Here is a 17,854-nt window from a genome sequence, read left to right on the forward strand (position 1 = left end):
TAAGTATGTATTTCCTCTCCTAATCTTTCTGTAATTTCTCTTAGTCTTTTTGACTAAAAGCACACTTAAATATATTGCTCAGTGGGTAAATTCCTCCACATAGTTCATTAAATTGAGTGATTTGATTACTGATAGAACCTGTTTTTAGGAATGCAATATATTTCTAACTCTGAAATATCTGGTTTGTATGTGCTTACTAATTAAAAATGAACTGTAGGCATTGCAGATGATGGTGACCTTAGGATTTAAGGTGTTTACATAATAGATATTGATAAAAATGCTCTTTGAACAAATCTGCTACAAATTGTCTTGGTTCTGAGGTGGTAATAATTTATAATGATTTTTCTTCTTTAGCTTGCAAGGGAGCATAAAATGATTTTTTATAAGGAAAGTAATGGCAATTTCTCTTACTGATCTTATAAGCAAGCAACAGTAATATACCTTCAACTCCTTCATTTGCTCTACCAATCCCCCCTTCACACACACACACACAATTATATACATATATATGTGTGTATGTATCTCTTGGCAGCAGTATCTTCCTGTGTCAACCTGTGAGTTCTCCTGCAAAGGAGTCTTTGTGAGATAATACCATCTAGCAAGGGATCCTATTATTATCAGAAGGAAGTAGGAACTATTAGTACTTGAGAATATATTAACAAATGGTATAAAAAGTCAAAGATAGGCATTTCTTGAGAAAACAAACACAGCTTCAGATTTGAGAGATCATCTGTTGAAGGGATTGGTGTATGCAGGTCAAATCTTCTGTGAAGCAGATTGAGAGAATTCTCAAATACTGGCTCTTTATAGGACAGATGAGGATTGTAGTCATCATTTTACATTGCTCTTAGAAATACAGCTCTGTACTGGTTAAGAAGGTCATAGAAAGCAAGTTCTTACTTGTGAAGAAATCTCATTTCATGCCTACTGACGTTTTAAAAGTGAAATAAAAAAGAAGATACAAGCAGTAATAATCCACTATAGAATTCCCCTGATTTTTTATATAAATCATGTGTCTGAACTGATGCTCTCTGGATGTGATCATAGAGCTGCTGTGAGTGGTCATTTCAAGCCTAAACTAATTTTTTTCTCATTTCTCTATTGTAGAAAAAGGCAAATGATAAATCTTCCCATTGCACAGGCAGCTCTTTCCTGTATGTTCTGACCTGGGGAGTTGTTTGTAGGTTGAATAGATGTACTCTGTTCTGGATTTTTAACTGTCTTGAAGAAAACCTTCATATCTCAATTTCATTTGCTTTTGCAATAGATGATATTTTTCCTGGGGACTTTGAGTGAATTGTTCTTAGAAAGACAGTAAGATTCAGAAGTACGCTCAAAATGGCTTCTCACAGTTATTATCACCAAAAAGTTTTATTTCACAGCCTTATTGATCCTTAATTCTTGAGACTGGGAATGCATGGAGAAAAATGGAAGGACATTACATATCTTGTTAGATCAATGTGCTTTTTTCAGGAAGAATTTCTTCACTAAAGGGATGTTTAAGTATTGAAATGTGTTGCCTAGGTGAATGCTGGAGTCACCATTCCTGGAAGTGTTCAAGAGACAGCTGGATGTGGCAGTTAGTGGTGTGGTTAATTGACATGGTGGTGTTTACTCAAAGGTTGGACTCAATGACCTGGGAGATCTTTTCCAAACTTTATGATTCCATGAGCCTGTGTCGTAACTGGGAGAAAATTATTACCATGGTTATTTTTTTTTTAGATTTACAGGGCATCTCTTTCTGCTATGTGATATGCTAAACGTAACCCAGAATGGTCTGGTGTCTATAGGATTGTGATCTGTAAATTTAGGAATGGCCTACCATTCTAGCCAGTGCTCCCGCTGTTCTGTGGAAGCGGTTAATTGGTACTGTGATACAGGTTCATGAGTCTGACCTATTTTTTATTGTAAATTTGTAGTAGTTATTAAACAAAAAAAAAAAAAGGAAACACATGATATTTCCAAGTTAATAGAATGACATAATTGCATAATGACATAAGAATTGCCATATCCCAAAACCTTGCTTAATGATCACTTATTTTCTAAAGCAAAAGCGTCATATAAAATTCTCTTCAAAACTTCACAGAAGTATCTATGAGAAATGTGTGATACTTCATCTTTTGTGTATTTCATGCAATTTATAGGAAAAAATTACATTTGGTAAGAAGTAGATTGGCAAGTTCTGCAGTTCAGACTTTTTGCAAATTTTGTAAAAGAAAATACATACAAGTAATTTAATCCTGATGCATGAATTAACTAATTTCCATAATGGGCTTTTTCCTGCACCAAATGCAGGCACACTGAAACAGAAATGTAAAAAGAAGGTTTCCAAGTTGTATGCTTCTGAAAAACTTGGGCACTAAAGGAAATTCAATTGTGCATGGGTTTTAAAAGAGTTCGCTAAAAATTATTCATGTAGGAGAGTTAAGAGAGCTGTCAAGTTTCTAGCCCCAAGTAAATTCTTGCATTGTGGACATTATGATGATTTTCTTCCATTTACATAAATGATAATACTAATAGTTGTCATATGGTTTTTGCTTTTTCATTTTTCCTGCAGGAGGGGAAACCATGTGCAGTTGATGTTTTCTTCAGGAAGGGTTTTTTTTTTTTTTTTTTTTTTTTTTCTTTTTTTTGTTTGTTTATTTTGTTTTGTTGTTTTGTTTAAATAATCTTTTTGCTTTGTTTTTTTAAGGCATGACAAAATTAAAGAATGGGTTCTGCACTTGAGGCGGAAGGTAGCCGAGACAGCAATGTGCCTTATTTCCTGCAAGAACATCAGGAAATGCTTGTACAACCACTGACTATGCACTAATATTTTTTGTTTGTTTGTTATGTTTTGGCTTTTTTGAAAAATATGAATTTTTAAGGTCATTACTTGCAGAGAGCTGTGTGGAGCTTAAGGAGCAGAAATGTCCAATGTAACCATTGCACTGAAGTTTAACAATCTGTTGCATCATCAAGGTCCTGTCTGTGTGATTTTGTAAAGCCATATGAAATTCTGTAGAGAAGGTGAATACATGTGATGTTTCCAGTTTATTTCTCTGCAAATCTGTGTCTGTGTTCTGCACAGTCTGGAATTATTAGGCACCAAGGGCTTCATACCAGTGTATATTTACCTTTTTGTGAGTCTGTTACAGGAATATGGGTCTTAATAAGTATTCCAGATGAACATAAGTCCACATAAGTGGATTTAATGATTTTGTGGCTTTAGTCCTCTCAGTTTTGATTCCCCTTCATGGAAAATTAAGCCTTTTAATTGTGTCTTTGCAGAAGAACCCACTTTTCTTTGCAAAGAAAGCCAGTTGATTTTACATATACAGTTGTGCCTTTTTCACAAATGTGTGGTAGCACCCTCTTTTCACGTCTAGCTTCTACAGATACAATATGTAGAAAAAGTTACTGAATGTCACAAATAAGTTGTGGAAGCTCATTGTGTTGTTACTAATATGCCTCAGTACGCCTGGATGAGAGGCGTATTTATTGGTCTGTAGTTACTCAGAAGCTGATGGTTTTTGCACTCGTATTGCCAATAAACCTAAAAAAAGCAAATCCCAAAACAAACAAAAACTACATTCCCCCCCACCACCCCCTTTCCCAACAACCAAAAAAAGGAGGGGCAAACAGAAACCAGGAAAAGCACCATCTAAGGTTTAGCCCTCTGGGGCTTTGCACATGCTTCTAAAAGCATGGCTTGGAAGCCTTAAATGATTTAAGGATTGCTTTTTCTTTTTCCCATGACTTGGTATTTTACTTTTAAGATGTAACCTGGAAAATCTATAAAATTTAATCTGGATCTCTACATTGTTTTCAAACTGCAAACATAATTGACTAATGCGTAAAAGGCGATAGAAATACTACTTCCCCGACATTGTGTCACAAACACTGGGTGTGTTCTAGTGTGCCCTTGACATTGTTTCAGCCAGGAGTGTTAGCTACCAGCCTCTTGCTTTTGAGGTCTCTGACCTAAAGCCTCTTTGAGAGGAGTGTTCTTGTTCTTCTAACATGGAAAAAAGGGGTTGAGTTCCTGCCTGCATCAGCACGTCCTTATTGTTCTGGCTGCTTTCTCCAGGTCTTTTTTTTTTTTTTTTTTTTTTTTTTTTCTTTTAACCCTGTGAGTGAAATCAAGCGGAACATTTGTCAGGGTTTTGTTTTTATACAGTGTAGAAGAAAGTGTTGGACCTTGAAAGTTTATACAGTCTAATTGTTTTGATGGGGGGGGAAAAGGTAGGAACATGCTAGTTAGATTAATATACTCTACTGAGGGTTACTCTATTTCCAGAATACTACACTAAATTATACGGAAAAAGCTGTGCTTTGTGCATCCCAAATATCTAATTAACCAGAAATTTTATGAGCTTTGGAGACTCAAATCTGATATCTTTAGCATACAGTCCTATGGATAAGGAAAAAGAGTAAAATATTGATGCTGGATTTTGCCTTGCAAACTTGGCTGACAGTTCACATTTGAAGAGTATATTTCAGTAAGAGAGTCTATCATTTCTAGAAGTGAATTACCAGTATACCAAATTAGCAAAGCAGCTTGATCATGAAGTTCAAACCCAGTAAGAACCCAGTCAGGTACTTGGAATCATGCAAAGAAAATTTAAAATATGTTCTAAAATTATCATAGCCATTTAAACCAAATTCCAAAAAAGCATTACTGTTCTGTTCATTTGTGACAGAGTGTCAATATTCTTACAAAATCTAGCACTGACACTTTTTGTTTACAATAGTCTGATGGAACATCATACAGATAACATACTTGAAATGGCTAACATGACATTTATTGAAAATATGTGGCTGAATTCAGTCATTTTCACTTGAGGTTCATCTGATAGCATGAGATCTACAGAAGCAGGACTGAACCATGCAGATGAATATGTAATTTGTTAGGAAGGCCAAAAAAGGACACAAACCTTTTATATACAATGGTGACAGTGCTAGAAAATCAAAAACCTGGAACAAAATACCCTCCTAGTTATGCATCAGTTAAATCACAGCCTTTCTAGTTTTTCCTATAGGGCCTCCTCATTTGAAACAGTGCATTTGTAATCCTTATAATCTGACATTCTAGCCTCCATATAGGTTAGGTTTAGCCAGTGAGAAAATATTCCACTTTGCATATTGTGGTATTTTGGGTTTTGTAAGAGAGGGTATTATACTAATGTCCCATCTGTAGGCATTTCCCCTGCCTCCTTGTACTATTTACTTCTTTGGAAGGCTTATTCAAACTGATTGATGAAAAAGTCTTTATGTGTTGTATAAGGGAATTCTAAAGAAAGTGCTTAATTATTATTATTTTTTAGACTTAAATATCTCACTAAGTAGGAAGTCTGCTCTGGGCTTCTGAAGTCTTTGTCGTTGTGACCCAGGTATTTGTCTTTCTTGGAAGTTCCAGGTCACTTTTAAATTGCTAGAAGTCCTGTTGTTATTTTGTAGTTAAAGAGTGTTGATTTTATTTAACATGGTAGTGGATCTGATAACAGTCAATGTATTTGGCTCTTTATCAGCTCCTGTGGATGTGCAGACTGCTGACAGAGCCCTTTACTGTGGTAATCCTGTATTCATACACACAGTGAAAAGTCAGCTTTAGCAACATCTGATTTGATTTATTCATAAAGTGGTCAATAAACAAATTTTTTTGCAGGATAAACATTGAAAAGACCGTTATCAGTTTGCAAAGTCAATTTTTTGCCAAAAATCAGTGACTAGGCATGCAGTTCCTTGCTGAGCGCAGGACTTGCTTCATGGAAATAAGGCAAAAGCAGACATGTAGGTCCTCCTGCCTATCAAAGCTGTTGCAGCACTCGCTCCAAACAGACACAAACAGTAAAGCTGCGGATGTTTTCCTGTGGTCAGAAATTAATCCATTGGCGTTCATGAGGATTGAAAAGCACATATATAGTCTAAACATAGGAGCTGGAAGGATTGTGTCTACTTGGCTTGTCTCTAGTGCTCAGGAATTTCAAAAACTAGCCACATCAGACCTTTGGGCAGATTTTACAGCACGGGAAATTTTGAGACCGAATAACCTAAAGGAACTGCTGATAAGTTTTCTTCTGGAGATCACAGGACTTTTCACATGAACATTGAACCCACTGGTTCAGTACTGCTGTCAAGCTCATTCAGACTCAATTTATCAGAATTACAAAATTCTACTGCCTAATCTAAAAAAAGTTTTAAATAGCCCATAGCTCAGCAAGCTCACAGACTATGAATTACCAGGAGCAGCCTTATGTAATGACTTCCCACTGAGTACAGAAGAGGTTTGGGACCTCAGGAGGACAAATCTGCCTGTCCTGTACTATATTGTATCATCCCTTGGAAAAACAGTAGTCTGGTTTGTTCCTAAAAAGGAGGCTGTGGGACACAAGATGTGAACTTTAAGAGTTAGACCTAGATCATGGAATTCTTGTTCTTTCAGACATAAGAGCAAAACTTTACCTCAGTTCCTACATGAACAAAGAAATTAACAGAACAGGGAAAATGCAATAAGCAATCAGGTCTTTTATTTTTCTCCTTTGCTGTGAGGGAAAGGAAAGCACACATTTAATTCCAATGAGTGCTGAACACTTCAGGAAGAAGAGAGATTTGTTTTATTATTTGTTCTCATAAAATTCCCTGGTATGATAGTCTGAGGTGACCATGTAAGAATCTGATTGGGAAGGAGCAGGAGGTTCATGTCTGTTGACAATTTTGCTCGTTCCTTGGTCTGAGAAATTTCCAGATCTTTGCATACTGCTTAAATGAAGAATGTCAAGTAGCTTTGGAATAGCTGCCAGACTGACAACACTACACTGAGACTTGTGAAAGGTATATTCAGAAACATTCTGTTTTCATAGTATACCGTAATCCAGAATTTTGCTGCGGGAATTTTTCATGTGCAGAAGAAATTTGACAAAAAGAGACACTGCAGTTCTAATATACTTATACATTTGCTGAAAGGGAGCATGTTATGAAATCTTTTCAAATTCATGTCCAGTTTGGGAAATGAAAATAAAAATACAGACTATTGTGGGGTATTTAGAGAATGACTTAGTCCTGCTTACTTGAACATAGTTTGTTGCACAGGTAGGTATTTGAATAAAGCCATGCCATTCACTTTTAGCCATTTACATGCAGGCTATGTGACAGACAGGGTATGTATTTCTAGTTGACTTCTAAGTCTGATCTTGCTGCTGATCTGATCCTTTTCATACCTTAGCTTCTGAAAAAGGCCAATGGCTAAGACCCCTTTCTGTTTAAAAGTACACCAAAACTTTATAATACAACATGACCAGGAAAACCTCTTTGGCCATTAAATCCTTCAAATACTCCTTGCACTGGCCTCACAAAATGGTCGATGTATTGAGGTCCTAAGGCATAGCTTAGCTAAGAGCAGCTCTTTCTTCACTGGGGATTTGGTTTCAGTTTGGCCCATCTTTTCTGCACATGGAGACTTTTTAATTTTTTTTTTTAATTTTCTGTCAGGCTTATTTATTTGAGCATGATCTGGTTGCTCTAAATCTTGCCTACTTCCATGCACTTACTCTTGTCCAGAAGGACACAGTCGTGTTGAGGCCTCCACCCATCTTTGTTCCTTAGGTGAACTCTGATTTTTAAAAATAGACAGGAAATTGTGCTCTTTTCCTTTGGTTTATTTCTTTGAATGACAGTGAAAAAGAAACATCCTTGCTGTCTGAAAGGATAGTTGAAAAACAATATCTGGATGTCAGCCATCCTTTTGGAAAATGAGACGAGCTTTATGGTGCTTTCAGAAGGGATCCTGTGACCCGTGTTCCTCCTTGGAACTTTTTGCATCTGGAAGTTTCCACCCTCAGGTGGGACAGTTCTCTGCTCTAAGGTCTTGTCATAATGTCTTTAACACTGACTGAAGGCACCTCTAGAAGGCTTTTCTGTTGCAATGGTTGTTGTATTTCTGTTTTATATGGATACCTATCCACTCAGGGATCAAAAGGGTTCTGTGCAATATTTTCATATTATCAAACTTCTGTTCACTCATATTAGTCCTGGATGCTGAGTTTTGTTACACAGAGAGTAAAATTTGAAGTGTGCTTACTGTGCTTTGTAGATAATGGCAGAGACTGCAAAGGAGAAGAGGAAATGTTCCCTAATACCAAACTAGTTTTTGTCTCATGCTAATGTTTGAACTCATGTTGTTCAGCTGATTTATCAATTAGAAAAGGGAGTGCAATTTTCTTTGACTATTGTATTTCAAAAGTTATTACTATGACATGGTCATTGAGAGAGGGCTTATAAAATCATGGGTAAGATTTAAGTTTTTCTGTTGTTTTGTGTGATAGATACAACCCCACTATTCCAGACTTAAAAGAGATTTTTAAAAACAACACTTAGGTTACCGGAAAATATCAGTTATGTAGTGAGCAGTATCCCATGTTGGTCATCAATGAGTTATTATTGTCACAGAAATGATAGTGACAATATTAGTGCTGACACTGTATTTTGGGTTTATGCTCTTCTACACATTTGCTGCTGGCAATTCTGGTGAAGTAGAGTATTAATGGAAAGGAAATTCCATAAAAATGATGCTAAAAATAGGATTAAAATATATCATAACATCCGACAAATGGTGGTCTTTTTGTAAACATTAAATCTTCTTGTTTGTTGGGCCCACAGTGATTTTCTCTTTAAATGAAAATGTATCAAACTAACATCCTGTTACCTAAATGTTTGCACTGGCTTTGGTCGGTAAATGCCCAGTATGTTTAGGATACTTTTTGACATATGTTTTTGTTACCCCTCTCTAGCCAAATGAGCCACAGCTTTGCTCTTTCCCTCAGATCTGATGGAAGGTAGGGAGCTCTTTCTGCCCTATAACATAAAATATATGGGCTGGGTAAGTGTTTGGAGTATAGGCAGTGAGGTTCCAGTGCTTTCGCCTGATTTGGGGGACATGAGTGGAAGGAACAGGAACATGGTATCCAAACAAAACAAGCCAGATTATAGTCAGCAAACAGGATGATAAATTTCCTGGAAGCTTTTAGTTTATTGCTTAAGTTGATGTAATGATAAGTTCAGTTTGTGCATTTTTTCGAGCTCTTCTTTTTAACAAGAGCAATGAATTCAAGAGTGCATAGTTCTGCTTCACCATTTAGTTGCTGGAATTTATTTTCTAACAAACATAGCTGTTTGTTTTAGCTGTATATTTTATTATTTTAGTTAGTTGCAGTCTGTAGCAAACTTGAGAAGTCAAGACTAGAACTTAGTTCCATAATTCAGTCAAAGATATTTTAAGGATGTGGGCTGCTGCTGCTATGTAATTGGCCATACTATTTTAGGACAGAAGGTTAAGGTCAAATCTCTTGTGAATGATGGTTTTGTTTATCTATAGAGATAGCATCCATTCTGTAAATTATTGCACTGCAATCTTCACAGTAGAAGAGGCTAGAAAAATATTTTGAAATTAAACTCTGTTTTTTTCTAAAAAAAAAAAAGCCTGTGGAAAGTTTCTAACTGTGGATTTGGCAACCTCCCTCTCTTCTTATCCCAGTTTCTTTCACATGTTGCTGGAAAAAAAAAAAAAAGTTCAGCAATTAGTAATTTTTAACAGGCAGTTTGAAGAAAATGAGATAAAGCCTGAAAGACTAAGCAAGCTGCTTTTCTTTCGTCTTCCTTCTGACAGAATTAGTTAGTGTAGTGTCTGCTTCATTTGTATGTGTGAAGTATTAGTTACTCTTCTGGGCTTGCATTTCATAATTTAAGGTGAACCCATCTTCCTGCAATTTTTTCTTCCTTAATTTTTGATATAATTATGAAAACTGAACACCTGGAATAGTGTTAATAAAAAGAGCATCTTGCCCGGACCTCACTGCTTGCTTGCCTCCCTCTCATTCCTACATGCAGGATCTAAGGGAAGAAGGAAGGTGAAGGTGTTTCTGTCAGGATGATGTAGAGACTGAAGACTTTCAAACTTGATCTTGATGTCAGGTCTCTTCTTAAAGCTATTCCATAGCTGTGGATCTGCTCCTGAAGCTATTTTATCTTCATTCTCAAGCCGTCTCTACCAATACATTCAGGTAGTCCCACGGCTTAGATGAGTTGTGCCATCCATAACCTGTACCACCCATAACCTGTTCCTTAAAAGGATAAGTCAGGCTTCTGAGTGGAGAAGCAACACCTTGTAGTCCAGAAATGAGACTGTGATCACAGTAGCTTTTATTATCGCCCAACAGATGAGCCTCTGCATGGCTCAGTGTGCAAGTGCAATGCCTTTGGCTGGTCCATTTGGCAAATTATAGTAGTCTATTATGGAAACAAGGAAAACCTGCAGAGGCGTCATTTCCTCATCCAGAGGAAGCATGGACTGCAGGATCCAGAACTATTGAAGATGCTGGAAAACAATATTTGATATTTATTTATGGTTTCTTGATTTCCTGGTCCCACTAACACCATTGTTCCCTTGTGTTGTTCTTAGAAATCTGGTATCTGGAGCTTTGAATGGTTTAGACAATTCTTTTTTTTTACTTTGGAGAATGGGAACTGAAAGGATGTTGCTCACAGCAAATTAATGCATGAAGTAAAAAATACAAATTAAAAAATGTTCCATTTCCTTATGTAACCTTATGTAGACAGACTTAGTGCGAACTTCTGTCTGTGGAATCAACGTGGGTGTTTTGGTAAGCAGCAGTGTGTCCTGGTATGAGTAGTATTCAGTGCTGTCAAACTCTGGTTGAGTATTTACAGATTGCATCTGCCACCAGTGTGTTCTGTTTGTACTTGTCTGCAGTTATGGTGGAAGTCGTCTGGTGAGGAGGGTGGTTTGCTTGATGCTGTGACTACTGAATATTCTCATTTTAATTTAAATAGTGGCCCTTCAGACTGTTCCCATCGACTGACTGAGTGTGACAGTCTATTTTCACAGGTTCAATATCTAAAAAAATTCCCTACTTCTCTCTGCTTGAACCAGAGGATGGTTTAAAACTTTTGATTACAGCCTAAAAGAATGATGCTCTTATTTCAGGAAAAGTTAATAATAAACTGTGTCATCTTAGGGTCCCAACATTTGAACAAAAATTTCATTAAGAAGGCAAAGCAAATGATATTGCAATCAGGTTTTGTTTTCTGTTTCCCTATAAAAATGATTGAAAAGGGCGAGAACAGCCATGCAGTCTGTGTTCCTGAGGAACACATGCTTCACAGACAGGGCACTGTGTTGTGCAATTATGCTGGGAACCCATCAAAGCCAAAGACAGGCCATAAACCTACATAAGACAAAAAAACGAGCCTGTGCTTGAATAGCAAAAGGAGAAAAGAAAGGACCATTGAGAGAAGGATAGTCTGTGAATGAGCAAGGAGTTATTTCTCCCTAGCATTCATGTACAATCCTGGTCCATATTCCTTGAAATTAGGAATTTATTTGACAGTAAGACAATCCAGCTAATGTGGATAAATTCAAATGGTGTGGCTTTACACCTACAGCTCTATTTTGGATGTTAAGATGCTCCATTTTGTTTTCTAAAATCATGTACTCAGTGATCATTGTATCCTTCAAGACATGAAAACTCTTTGATGGATGTAAATGGTGATTAACATGTAAATATCCTGTGATATAATGTGCAGCAGATGTGTAGATGTGTAGACATTTGCTTTATGTATAGTATAAAGGAAAAAGAGAGCTATTTTTTAATCATCTACTCTTTTTAATAGTTATCAAACCAATAAAGAAATAAAAGATGAACTATTATTAGAATTTGCACAGTTGAAGTATCCTATGAATCAAATACAGTCTAAAAAATATTATTAATTATTGCTTTTTCATGGAAATTGGTTCAAAACCATATAGGCAGATGGAAATTCATGAGACCAGCTTAGGGTAGGGAATAGAGACCTATAACAATTTTTTGTTTGTATGAAGCCATGTGTAAAATAATAAAATTTTTTACATTATTGTATTCTTTTTGTAATGTAGTTAAGACAACTAACATTTGCATCTGTTTTTCAGAAACCAGTAGTTTTCTCCTTTATTTATTTTATTATTTGTATAATAAATAAAAGATCTGGTTCAAATTGAAAACCATTAAATACTTATAACATACTGCAGCATTAATTAAATGATGGTTGCATGAACTGAGGCATTGTTGCATATGAGTCTATGCAAATGTGGACCTGTTTAAATGGCAAGTAATAGGAATTATCCAAGACATGTTGTAGGGAAGTGTTCTGATTACTACTGATTGGGAAAGAACTTAAGTGAGATGTTTCAGGTTTTTTCTGTGATCGGGAGTGAGTACTTTCTAGAAGTTCTATATTCACTAAAGCTTCCCTGCAGGCTTTGCAAAAAATTGAAATTGGGGAAGAAAACTGCTGTTTCATATTCTTCCTTCCTTCGTGTTTTTCTTGGCACGTGTGTGCAAATGCAAATGGCAGCCAGAATTGGCAATGAACAGAGTTTGGGAGTATGTTTTATTTATAGAACTCTGAAAATAAAAATTTTAGCTCTCTCAAGCATTCTAATTCCTAATTAGCATCTAGCCATATTAAACATTACATAACGTCATAATTAAGGACTGTGCATCCCAATATTAGAAAAAAAGTGTTGTGTTGAAAACTGAGCATGTAAAAAGGGGTTGGTGGGCTTCCATTGTGATTGCCTGTCAGTATTTTCAAGTTTTCTCAGTTTATAGGTAAAAATGTTTATTTGTTTGTTTTTTTAATAAGCTGAATTAATCATGAAGGACCAAATAATTTGTTTTCATTGGTGCTGAGTCAACTTTCCTCCCTTATTCAGGTGCAATAGGAATTAAAACTTAAATTTAAATTCTGAAAGTGGAGATGTAATATGTTATTTCAGGTTTACTCCTCATAATAAGTGACAAAGATCATGACTTGCTTAATTCTCGTGGATATTTTTGTGTCAGAAAAGACTCACACTGGCCTTCAAACATGTTAATGGACTTTAGAACGATATAGGAGATGTACAGAGGATGACTTTCTTGTAATATTTTTGAGATTTCAAACTATTATTTCTCAAATTGAATCAGAAAATCTAAATAATTCTTTTGTACGGGTCATTTTTGACAAATGTGTTTCTCATCTTGTCCTCTTGTGTATTTCTCATCGTTTACACTTCCTGAAATTACTGATTTGCTTAAAGAAATAAAATTTGATATGGAGAATTAAAGAGTTGTCTCAAAAATATTCTAGGACTGTTGAATTCTTCCTAATTGGTCTTCTCCTACTAAAAAAAAAAAAATTTAGGAAAATCCTAATTTTGCAAGTAAAAGTTGACTAAAAATTCAAGATTTTTTTTCCCAAATGGAACAGAATAAGATATGATTGCATAAAAAAAGCAGAAACTGTAGTATGAATTATAAAGGTTTCAAACACACAAATTCTTTTCTAATTATGGTTGCAATGTAACAGGAACATACTGTTACTTCCAGATGTACACTTGTTCTGAGGTTTCCTCGATTCTTGTTTTGGTTTGCTAGTAGTGGACACAGCTGAATTCCCTGAGATTTCCTAACAAGAACCTAATGTTCTATAAATTCAGGAAACAGCTGACTTTTATGAGAGGTAAGCTGTAATGGTAGATGTAATGTGAATGTTTTTTTAGTACAGAGTATCTTTTTAGTCAAGAAAATGTTCAAAATGTAATTAAGAGGAATCTTGGCATGCTGGAAGCATTTTGTTTATTGATATGGATGCCTCTTGTTTGGTCAGTTTGTTGCAATCCCAACAGACTGTTCAGAAATTCACAGGGGTCAGGCCAATCACTTTTTTTGCCTTCCAGAACCTCTTTTTGTGATTGGAATGTAACCTGTTTGTATTTTTAATGGGATAAAGGCTTGGTTAGCAGCAACCCATGTTACATAAAACTGCCTTCTGCTTATCTTGTAGGTGGGGGCACATCACATATGCCAGTATATGGCCTTTTACTAAAGCTCTGGTTAAGCTACATTTTAATTAAGCAAAAATTTAGGTGATCTTATAGACATTTGCTGTATGTGGCATCAGCAGCATGTGTGAGCCAGCCAGACATCCAGCCTCTGATTTGGTGAGATTTGGAATGATCTCAGCTGCAAGTGTGCGAGTTCCCCCATTGTTACTCATCAACCAAACTTCTGTTGACCAGCAAGAGCTCAGCTAGTCCTCAGAAGAGCAGGTTCCCAAAATGAGGATACTAGATATCCTTATTTTAGTGGCAGAATTCTTTACATCTGGGAAGAAAAGGAATAGATGTCTTCTGAACTGGGCCAGGAAAAGGTTGTACTAAATCTTTTTGAGAATGGCTTCAGTGCAAGGAAGAGGGTGGAGACATCGGACATCCTGCCTGGCTGTGTGGAACTGGACTTTAACTATAAATCTCTTACTTTCATCTGCAATGGAACTGAAAGGAAGGAAGGGATCAAAAGTGAAAGCTCAGGTGATTTTAGAGGTGGGGAACATGAGTTTAGGGGACACGAGTTTCCCGTCAAAGAAGGGAATTGACTTAAAAGTCTCACATGGCATGAAAGAACAATATGTCCAGTAAAATGTTGAAAAATATCGTCAGTGACAACAAAATGCAGAAATGGTGATTGAGGGTTGAAGAAGGATGAGGAAAGGTTTTTTTGCTCTACTCTTAGAAGTTTTCTGATATGATAGAGAAAAAAAAAAAAAGATACATGATGGAGAATGGGCTGATTATCCCAAAATGTGTCATCATATTAATAATGTATGAGAATATTATGAAGATACATATTTTTTCAAAGCATTAATTTCTTTAGTTTTATGTGTACTTATGAATTCATGTTTACTTTAAGTCAGGGAGGCTCTTTCAGACAGACTGCTGCCCCTTAGGATCAGATGAATGGAGAAGTGGATTGTTTGGTAGGTTGTGAAAAGAAATTATTGCTGGAACAGAAAACATTGCAGATGTTGCCCATCTATTTCCTCTGTACTTACAGGCATTGGAATATGATGCCAGCTTTGAAAGTAGCTCTAGGTACAGCAGGGAGAAAGAATGTATCTGACCTTGGCTAATGCTCTCACTGCTGGTTGTGATTCATCCAGTCCTTCAGGCAAGATGGGAGGAACAGGTGGTGCCTCAGCTGGTGAATCACTGGAGAGAGAAGAAGAGTCTTTTGTTCAGTAGCAGAAGCCAGCCCGAGCAGCTACTGCCACTGCTGCTGGCACAGGTTAATGGGAAGAGGAGGGTAGGAACACAGTGTTTGCCACAGCTGCTACTGCTGCTGGAGTCTTCTCTATTGATTTTTGTGTTTTTCCTCCTTGTGGTGAAATCAAACAAAAGTGCTTCAACAAAACTGGCTTGGTGTTCTTCTGGGACTTGGAATCTGATGTGCATTAATTATAGTGTGCAAAACTGCTGTGCTAAATACTACCTCAATGCCTGTGAACTGAATTAGGCTAGTCAGCTATGATAAAGAGGAGGTTTTTTTTCACAAGTATAGATCTTCATGTTTTCTCTAGGATCATTTGGAATATTGTGAAAAGGCAAAAATATTTTCTATCATCCAGATGCCTGTAGTTGCACTAAGAATGTAAAGAGAGAACACAGAAACTACAAATATTTCATATTTGTGTTTCTAAATTTGTGAAGATGAGGTTATTATCATAGACACAGAAAAGTTGTATAAAAATATAAACATTTCCTTATAGTGGGTGCCTTTAAATGATTTTGTCTTTGACACTGTGCAAAATAAAATTGTATTCAATTTTAATGTCCATAACAGCTAGCTAGCTTTATTCAGAAGGCTTTATGATAGGTTGGGCATTTCACTTGAACTGGTTTTCCTAAAGTGAAGATGTGCAGGAAATTACCGTATTAAAAATACATGTGTTTTTTGCAGTTCACCTTGGTTTTGTTTGTGGCAGTGTAGATTTAAAGATAGAAACACTGTTAAAAGAATTCTGAGAAGAAAAAAATAAGTAACTATTTAATTTTTATTTTTTCTGATAAAACCCAATATTTATTTATAGGCTTAGTCCAAAGTAGGATTATTACTTTCAGAAAGATAGTTATATATCTTTTGTGATCCAGGAGCTCTGACATAATTTCTGGACTTTTTATCTGTAAAGAAGGCAAAAACTCTTCGTGCCCTGGGAGTCTTCTGCAGGCAGACTTCTTTGTTTTCCCTGATTTCATTCCAGATGTCAGGGAAGTAATTTGTACTGTTGGCAGCTCCTTGTGCTATCTGTAGCAGTGGTAGGTTTTTGTTTTTTTTTTTTGTTTTTTTTTTTTTTTTTTTTTTTTTTTTTTTTTTTTTTTTTTTTTTTTTTTTGTTTTTTTTTTTTTTTTGTTTTTTCAACAAAACACAGAGCAACCATCAAGAAAAAGCCCCACCAAACAACAAACAATGCAACTCTTCTTTTGATAAGACCAGAAGTCAAAATCCCTATAACAGGAACCCAGTGTGTGTTTCTATTAAAAAAATGCTGCCTCACAAAATGGCAGCTGATCAGCAGACAGGCAGAAAATTTAGTGTTTACTTGTCATAATGAACAAATTCTTTTATAATTCTTTGAATTTGGATTTTCAATGTTCTATGGTTTAATTTTCATGCCCATTTCTTCTTGTATTGTGTTACTGCAATGCCAGGCAAAGGGTAAAAGAATTGGATGAGGGAATAGTACAGAAAGTATGTAACAGTTTGAAGGTAAGATGAACAAAGTGTGTAATTAGCTTCATTGCTATTATTAGCATGGAATGATCTCCAAACTATTATTTACCACATTTCTCAAAGGTAGAGGGGAATTACTCTTTTCTACACCACCATGGTACAGGGACCCTGAGTCACAGCCAAAAAGAGTGGCATTTTTATGTTCCCAATAGGACCTGAATGGAGTCAGGGAACTTTAGCACTAAACTGTTATCTTATATATTTCCTATCTAGTTGCTCCCCTATTCCAAAGGACTTAGTTGGACCCCCATGTCTGCAAGTTTGTCAGACTTGTAAAGATCATAAAACTTCTTACCATGTGACCCTCCATATTTGGAATTTTATCAACATTTTGGGGCATTTCTTCTTCAAAGCAGATATGCACTGATCATGCAGATGCCATTTTGTGTTAATGAAGTTTTTGGAAGGATGCTTTAGTTAGGTTTGAATGACAAGCTTTCTGGAGGCAGGAGTTGTGGCACTCTGAGTGACTCAAGAATATTCCTAGAGTGACACGGTTTTCCATAAACAGTTCTAAAAACTGACAAACAAAACTGGGTGTTGTTTTTTTAATGTGGGTAACAAGCATCCTCCTTTATATTTGCTTTTCATCTGGTCTTTGAAATTTAGATTGCTCCTTATGGTAACCAGCCAAGTTGCTGCTCTGAAATGTTGTGTGGAGATCTCTTAAAAGAGAAATCGCCAATAGTCTGGCTGGCAGAGAGTGCCAGGAATCGCTGTTTGCTGTGCTGCAGGGTTGAATCCCTATACTATAGCAAGGTAGATAGAATGCTGGTGGCACAAGGTGAAAATCTAGAGAATTACATTCTGTTTTATACCATATGTTTTTGCTGTTATTTGAGAAAATTAACTGAAAGGAAGCTAAGGGAAACTCTGGAATCTGCTTGAAATGCTTCGGGAAAGCTGAGGATCCCTGTCTATGTGACATTGGTCTGTGATCCTGGAGTACACAGAGATATTTGTTATTCTCTGTATTTGATGTAGTGCTATGAAATTTCTACACTAATGTAGATGAATATTGAAGCAAATGTAATGTATACTCCAGCAAGGTGTAGCGTATACTCCAGTAAACACAGATGGGTCATGATTTACTGACATGTATGTTTGATGAAATTGTATTAGGTTTGAATTGATTTTTCACTTTGATTTTTGTTGGTTTTTTGCTTTTTTGTAAGCATGCGAATCATGTGTGACAATTGATTCCTACAGCC

The 17,854-nt window shown here is 36.2% G+C and overlaps 1 protein-coding gene across 1 annotated transcript in view; it reads left to right on the forward strand.

Moving 5' to 3' along the window:
- Positions 1 to 4,015: 4,015 nt before the first annotated feature.
- The window catches only part of PREX2 (phosphatidylinositol-3,4,5-trisphosphate dependent Rac exchange factor 2), a 141,497-nt gene continuing 127,658 nt past the window's right edge, over positions 4,016 to 17,854 (forward strand). Inside the window, exon 1 of the mRNA XM_053953106.1 lies at positions 4,016 to 4,069. The gene's annotated coding sequence lies outside the window, so the exon portion shown is untranslated. The remainder of the gene's footprint in view (positions 4,070 to 17,854) is intronic.

This window comes from Vidua chalybeata, chromosome 1 (assembly GCF_026979565.1).
Source record: "Vidua chalybeata isolate OUT-0048 chromosome 1, bVidCha1 merged haplotype, whole genome shotgun sequence".
NCBI lineage: Eukaryota > Metazoa > Chordata > Aves > Passeriformes > Viduidae > Vidua > Vidua chalybeata.